We start from the raw sequence: 7,916 nt of genomic DNA on the forward strand, positions 1-7,916 counted from the left end.
GGAGAACAGTTAGTCAAATATTAAATTTTGCCTCTTAAAAACAAACTGGTGGGAAGACTCTGTCCTGTGACAGTGGCTAATAAATCCCTGCATTGCCAAATGCATTCCCAGCAGTCCTTAAAACAAATCTGAGATTTAATAACTAATCACAGTTAAGACTAGACTGCAAGTCTGGGAAATGCTCTGTGAATAAATCACTCATTGTTACATAAAATAAAAGTCTGTTTTATTTTCACTGGAATTCCATTAATATTTAGTTTTGCTTAATATCTTTTTTTGATTACAAAGGTAATAAATGCTAATTATAAAATTTTAAGTTGTAGAGGTGTAATTTTAAAATATGCTTTTCCTCATGTTTCCACCTCTGGAGATTTTTTTGAAATTTAGGATATATCTATTCCTAAAATGTTCCCCAATTACACAGAATGTTTTGAATTAAAATATTTTCTTTTCAAGTTTTTTTTTAATTTGGCCATGTCACAGGTATATAGGATCTTAGTTCCTCAATGAGAGATGGAACCTACACTCCCCGCACTGGAAGATCAGAGTCTTAACCATCAAAAACCAGGGAAGTTAAAATATTTTCTTTTTAAAGAAATAGTTGCATGTGGTAAAAAAAAAATAATCAAAAAGCACAAAATGGTACAATAAAGGATTCATCTCCTTTCCACCTATCCCTATTTCTTCTTCCTGTACCCTTCCACACTATGTTAACAATGGTTACTGTTTCCTACATACACTTGAGTAGTTCATGCATACCGAACTATCTACCTACCCTTTTTTTTTTTTTTTGGTTTAAATGTAAGTGTCAGCATAAGCCATACTGTACCACATCATGCCTTATTCACCTACCTGTAGATTTTGTAATTCTTAGTATTTAAGCAAATTCTTTGGCTTAAGGATTCAATCTGATTCTTTGCTCACTCTTGACCCCATCGGGCTTCCCTGGTGGATCAGCTGCTAAAAAATCCACCTACAATGTGGGAGATCTGGGTTTGAACCCTGGGTTGGGAAGATCCCCTGGAGAAGGGAATGGCTACCCACTCCAGTATTCTGGCCTGGAGAATTCCATTGACTGTATAGTCCATGGGGTTACAAACAGTTGGATACGACCCTATCACCTTCCATAAAGCCAAAGAAGATCTACCATCCTCCACTACACACACACACACACCTCCTACACTTCCCAATTCAGGGGGCTTCCAAAGCATAGCCCACCTGTTCACTCACTTGGCAGAAGGAGTAGGAGGCCCACGATGGCTACCCAAGGATGCGTGATGCTACTGGCCTGAAGGAAAGAGAAAGCGTACTGGTTAGTGTGCCCTCCAGCCCTATGGTATCAGAATCAATACTGCTAAGTGGTGTTTGGGGGGCTCCAAGGAACTCATATCCCTTATGTCTCAGCACAGAAAGAATTCAGCCAGAGGCTGAAAAGTGATACATAATAAGTGATTTATTAGAATAGGATGTTTGTCAGGTTTACAAGCTGGTAGGTGAACATTGTGCTGCCTAGAATACTTAGTGGGTTACATTTATATAGTCAAAGGAAGAGAGAAAAGGGGAGAAGACCACCTTCTTTGTCTTTCTTTGAGTCTTCCATCACTAATTCCTCCTACAAGTCAGGTGGAGAAGTTTTTGATCCTATATGGTGTGTCTGGGATCATCATGGCACTATGAAGAAATTATTTCAAGTATCAGCACAGTAAGGGTCCTTCACTGTGAATGGTCACATTTTCAGCTCCGACAAATGCTTAAGCTCTGCAGACCTCAGTTTCTTCTCCTTTTTAATGAATGTAATAATAGAATCTTCCCCAAACATCTGGACAATGCCTCACAATAAGATAATGCACTGAAAGCATCAAACCCAGCCCTTTACTATAAGAGGCACTCAATAACTGTTGTTTGTTATGAATAATTTCCAAAATTATATCAATATCCCTGAATACTCCCCTATGAGATAATACATATGAACATTTTACTATAGTGGCAAATACCTACTCAGCACTTACACTGTGAATCATCAAGTAATGATTATTTGATCAGAGGGAGATGCCAATCATCTCACACCAATCCCTACCGAGTCTGTCCAATCCCACATGTCTAACAGGCAGAATTCCTACAGGGGCACCTCAAACTCAAGATCACCCAGATAATTTTCATTCTTCCTCCGGGGGCTCTTTACAAGTGAACCCATCACGTCAACTAATCTCCCAATTACAGAGAATCAGTCATCCTTCCTTTTTACTCCAGTCCCCATGGCTTCTTAATCCCAAGTCCTCATGGCTCTGACTCTGTCCCTTCTCTGCTGTTACCGCTGCCATCACTCTAGTCGAGACACTCCTTTCTTGTCTGAATTACAGCAGGAACCTCCTGGGGAGACTTTCTGCCTCCATGCTGACTCCCCTCCAACACATCTGAAACACTTTTTGCAGAGCAAATTTTCCAAAAACAGAGCTGAAAAAGTCATTCCCTACTATAAACACATGAATGGTTCCTTGTGACCCTGGAAAGAAATCTTCTATTCTTCAGCCCACCCATCAGTCCTTTAAGAACCAAGGTGACTCCTAGCTTCCTGCTTCCATTAAATTAAACTAGAACTCTTCAATAATTACCAAAGATATAATGCTCTAATAAGTCCACTATCTCTGCTAATGTTGTTCTCCCTGCCTGTTCACTCTGCTCACTGAAATGTTTTCATCCATGAAGAACCAATTCAAAGATCATTGAGAGAAGTCATCCTGGTCCTCCTTTCCCAGTTAGAACCCTTCTCTTCCTTCTTTGAGTCCCCAGGGCACTTCTTCATACTTCTATCCCAAAACAAAGCCCACTGGGTGGTTGTTTGCTCCACACAAGCCTGTCTATCGCCCCTCCCCGTTTAAAGACAGAGTTAAGACTTCCTTATTTTGATTCATTCTGGGCCTTGCAAGGAGAAGCATCTAGGTAAGACACGTTTAATGAATCACAGATTTGAAATATCATGGGACCTATTTCCATGTATCCAAAACTAAAGCCAAGGAAAAAATATAAAATCTTATGTCCAACTACTTTTCCCTCTGAGAATCCTTTGATTCGCTGGAAAGGCTGGCTTGCTCTGGACTGTGAAGCTTGGGCTGGCTTAATAAAAAGAAAGAAACAGTAAGGAAAAAATGCACCCCAAAGTGCCCCATCCCCACTTCCCAGCCATTGAAACCTGGCACCAAGAAAAAGCTAGTGTAAGAATCAGAAAAAAAAAAAAAACGTGACTATTATCAGAGCAGTGTTCACTTTATTTCGTTTTCCTGGGTTAACAACCAAGTCCTCATGCACGTTTGGGTGCATTAAAAACTTCCTGGACTTCATACTGTTGATGATCATGATGATCCACCTCAGGGCCGAGAAAAAGTGAATCCCACTACTTGAGGAGCAGATAGGAAAACCTGCCCTCAGGGAGCTCTCCTGAGAGATAGTTGCTGCCAGTCATGGGACAAACGGTAACTGTACATGGGATCAGAGGAACTGGCCTCTGGTCTCAGCAGTCTCCCTATCTCACTAAAAGCCCTCTCTCACCTCAGTGGCTTTATCTGGGCCTCAATTTCCCATCAGTCTTCCACTGACACCACCTCCCCAGGAGTTTATGGGCCCAAATTTTATGGGCCCAAACTTCTAACTCCAGTTTGATCCTGAACTCTCCCTCTTCTCTGCTGCGTGATCTTGGGAAACTCACTCCACATCTCCGAGCGCCATTTCTAGGCAGCCACAGAGTGGAGGTGAGGATTTGCCAACCTGGGTAGGGCTTCTTCAGAAGATGTCTGCAGACCAAACACCTTCAAAGCAGAGGAGGGCCCTGGAGCAGGAGATACATACTTGGAGATGTCTCATAAAATAATAAAATAAATTCGGAAGTCCTTGCATGGCACACTCCACTTTTTTTTTTAAAGTAAAACTTGATTTTTGAGCCTAAATTATAGCTTGGAACCTCCCTAGATGTGAAGACAAAACAACTGAGAGGAATTAGAGGATTAAAGATGTCCACTCAGAGAAACAAAACTTATAACTAAGGGTTCTGTAGAGCCATGCAAAAAGGAGTCAGGGAAAACCCTTCAGAATCTAAGATTTATTCTAATAGTGACTCAAAAATTACTACCATGAGATTAAAAAAAATGTTTTGTCACTTTCCCAAGTCTGTAATTTTGTCATTCATCAACTGCTTCCCTGGTATGATTAGTAGTTTTAAAAAAATTGTATAACCCAAAAGAGAACAGCTATCTAGAGTGGTAAATGTTTATGTACCCCTAACAGACTGCCTTTAACTGTGGGTATAACACCTTGACAATTTTACTGTGGTTTTATTTGCTGTTCGTTTGTGTTTGAATTCTGATCATTTGAGGCTTTGAAGAATTCTTAGAGAATCTAATAAAAGTGCTAGGCTTTTTCCCACCACAAAAGTCTTTGTGCATATATACATATACAATTTAGTATAGGTACCATTATATTTTTTATTTTTAATATATAAATACATTTATATATGTATATATTCATAAATTTATATACATATATTGGAGTAGGAAATGGTAACCCACTCCAGTATTCTTGCCTGGGAAATCCCATGGACAGAGGAGCCTGATGGGCTATAGTCCATGGGGTCATAGAGAATCAGACACAATTGAGCAACTAAAGAACTTATACATATAAAAAAACATATTTAAATATATATGTGTACACATATATTAAAAGCACCTCTCAATCAAGGAAGTCTTGCCATCCAAAAATTTCATGAAGAAATGAGGAAGGACTTGGGAATATTTAGCCAAGGCAAGAGAAAGCCTACAGAGGCATACACGTCCTCTGAATAGGTTAAAAGCATTTTTACGTGAATGAAGAAGTAGTTTTATTCTGTAAGTGGTTCCAGAAGGTAGATGGGGGTGGGGGTACCATAGCATGATGTCAGAATGGCATCAGAGTTGAGCAGACATCGGTTTGTCAGCAACCAGACAACTTATATAACCCTCATGAACTCTAAAACAGAAGTGATAATGGTATCCATCTCACAGGCTTTTGTGAAAAATCACATGAAATAATGCATGTAAGATGCATAATACTGAAACAAAGACAGACCTCAGTAGGTGTTAGCTTCTCTAATAAACTCTCTGACCCTCCATGTCTTTATCTGTAAAATGGGACTAATACTTGTACCTTGCTAGAAGATCACTGTGAGATTTAAATAAGGCAATCATGTTTAAACCCATATACAACCTAAATCCTCAGTATGTATTATAAATGTTTCATTACAAACACCAGTGGGGAAAAGGAAGGTAAATGACAATAATATGATCTTTTATTTCAAACTGGAAGATAAGGCAAAATAAACTAATAACTAAGAGCATAGAATCAGAATTAGACTTCCTGAATCTGACACCCAAGAGCTATGTAACCTTGAGAAAGCTATGTCAAATAGAGATAGAAGCATTGCTAAGAGGGATTGAATGACATGGCCTCTGAGAACAGTTGACCCCATACCAGCACATGATCTGTGCTCAGTAAACCCTGGTCGAGGAGATGTCACACAGGACCAGGAGACCTCCCTATAGCAAACTCCTGGACAAAGAAGGTTTGGATTTTTGGCACCTGGTAATCAACATGTGGGCTTCCCAGGTGGCTCAGATGGTAAAGAATCCACCTGCAATGAAGGACGATCCCAGTTGAATCCCTGGGTCAGGAAGATCCCCTGGAGGAGAGCAAGGCAACCCACTCCATTATTCTGGCCTGGAGAATTCCATGGACTGAGGAGCCAGGCGGGCTACAGTCCATAGAATGGCATAGAGTCAGACACAACTGAAGCGACTGAGCATAAGCACAGTCAACATCTAGTCCAGGCTTCCCATCCTTTCACTGTCCAAGTCAGTGCATGCCGAAGCTGTTCAACGTGAGATCACCCTTGCATTTCATCTTAATTTAGAGTCTCCCTTAAAAACCGTTCTGCCTTCCACTCACTCTTGTCTGCCTCCACCCTCTGCTACCAATTTCATCTTCAGAGCCTATATCAGTAATATTACATTTCCTCTATCACAGAGTTAAACTATGACTGCTAAACATATAGAAAGATACATTAGCTCTCTGATTATCAGAGAGCTAAGAGAAGAACGAGATGAAATTTTCTTCTAGGCAGAGTGAAAAAATAAACAAATAGTCATATCAACTGTAGGGAGACTATGGGAGAGCAGATAATCTGTGGGTGGAAAATTAAATTGGTACAGCCTTTCCAGAGGACAATTTTGTAATAACTGTTAAATTTAAAAGCACACATTTCTTTCAACCCAGCATTTATCCTTCTTGGTCACCATTCTAGCTAGAGAAACACTTGCTTAAATGCTTAAGGAAAAACCTACTAGGATGCTCCCTGCAGACTATTTAAGAATGAAGCTTTGGAACAACCTAAGTGCCCCTCAATAAGCAATGGAAACTGCAAGTATCCATAGTACAAAATACTATACAGAAATTTAACATACTGATAAAGATCTACATGGACCAAGAAAGAAAATAATACAATGCATGTTAGGTGAATACATACAGAAGGCTGAAATATATTTTAAAATTCCACACCTAAAACCATGTATTTCTTTATTTATACCCACACATAAAGGAAAAGAAAAAGATCTTAACAGTGATCTTCTTCAACCAATATCAATGATTAACCCAGGGGATAAACTGGGGTTAAAGACAGGGAGTTAAAGAGAACGCTATCTCTACTTTTAAAAATGTATCCCTAACAAAAATATAGGCTTTCTGTGCTGCTCAGTGGTAAACAAACAGCCTGCCAGAACAAGAGACATGGGTTGGATTCCTGAATCAAGAAGATCCCCTGGAGAAGGAAATGGAAACCCCCTCCAGTATTCTTGCCTGGGGAATCACATGGAGAAAGGAGCCTGGCACGTTATAGTCCATGGAGTTGCAGAAGAGTCAGACATGAATTAGCAACAAAACAACAGTTAAAAAAAAAAGTCCTATTTGCATAATTTAAAATAAATTACTAAAATTTTCAAAGATGAATGGGGAATTTTCCTATGAGCAGTCATAGCTTCAGACCCCAAGACTGGGTACAGAAATGAGGCAGAGGTGGGTAGGAGCCAGAACTAATGCTTTTAGCCTGTTTCACTCTCATCCCAGCTTGCAGAAGGATGTAGGTTATAACCACAGTACAACCCAAAGAGCAGAAATCCCAGACAAGCAGGCAGATGACAGATTTCCCATAGTCAAAGGCAAATCCCTCATAGCTGCACAGGCCCCCTACCTCTTGGCTGAGAAGTCACTGAGTCACTCACTTCCTGCATCAATGGTTGGGACCTCGTCGGCTGAAGAACCCAAACTTCAGACCCCGGGGGAAGAAAACAAGAGGAGAAAACAAACTTAGGTAGATGTCTGTCTTCTTATCCGGAGGGGCTCACGTTTGCACTAAACAGACTTATGGCATTAAAAACAAGAAAGAGCCAAGGTTTACTGAGTAAACTTTTATTTAGTACATGGCACACCCTGCTCTATGTTATCTACATGAATTCTCTCATTTAATGCTCAGAAAAAAACACAGGGTTGGGGTTTTACTAGTCAAAGGTTCTTTTTTGACCAGTGAGGAAGCCATGCCCTGGGAGATTAAGGAACTATCCCAAAGTCACACAGCAGAGAAGAGGCACAATTTGTACCCAGGCAGTGGACCTCAGAACACATACATGAACCACTCTATTTCACTGCCCTGCCTACATTCTAATATCATGGCATTGATTTATTTTCCTCATAGATGCTGTTTTCCTCTGATTATGAGCTCCACTAAAGATCCATATATATGTATATGCTTCCTAGCTAGCCAGGCACTCATCTCAATTTTCTATGCATGAGGTTACACAGCAGAGGCCAGAGAACCCCAGGGAAAATTAGTAGAGCTGATA

This window comes from Odocoileus virginianus, chromosome 3, assembly GCF_023699985.2.
Source record: "Odocoileus virginianus isolate 20LAN1187 ecotype Illinois chromosome 3, Ovbor_1.2, whole genome shotgun sequence".
In the NCBI taxonomy this organism is placed as follows: domain Eukaryota; kingdom Metazoa; phylum Chordata; class Mammalia; order Artiodactyla; family Cervidae; genus Odocoileus; species Odocoileus virginianus.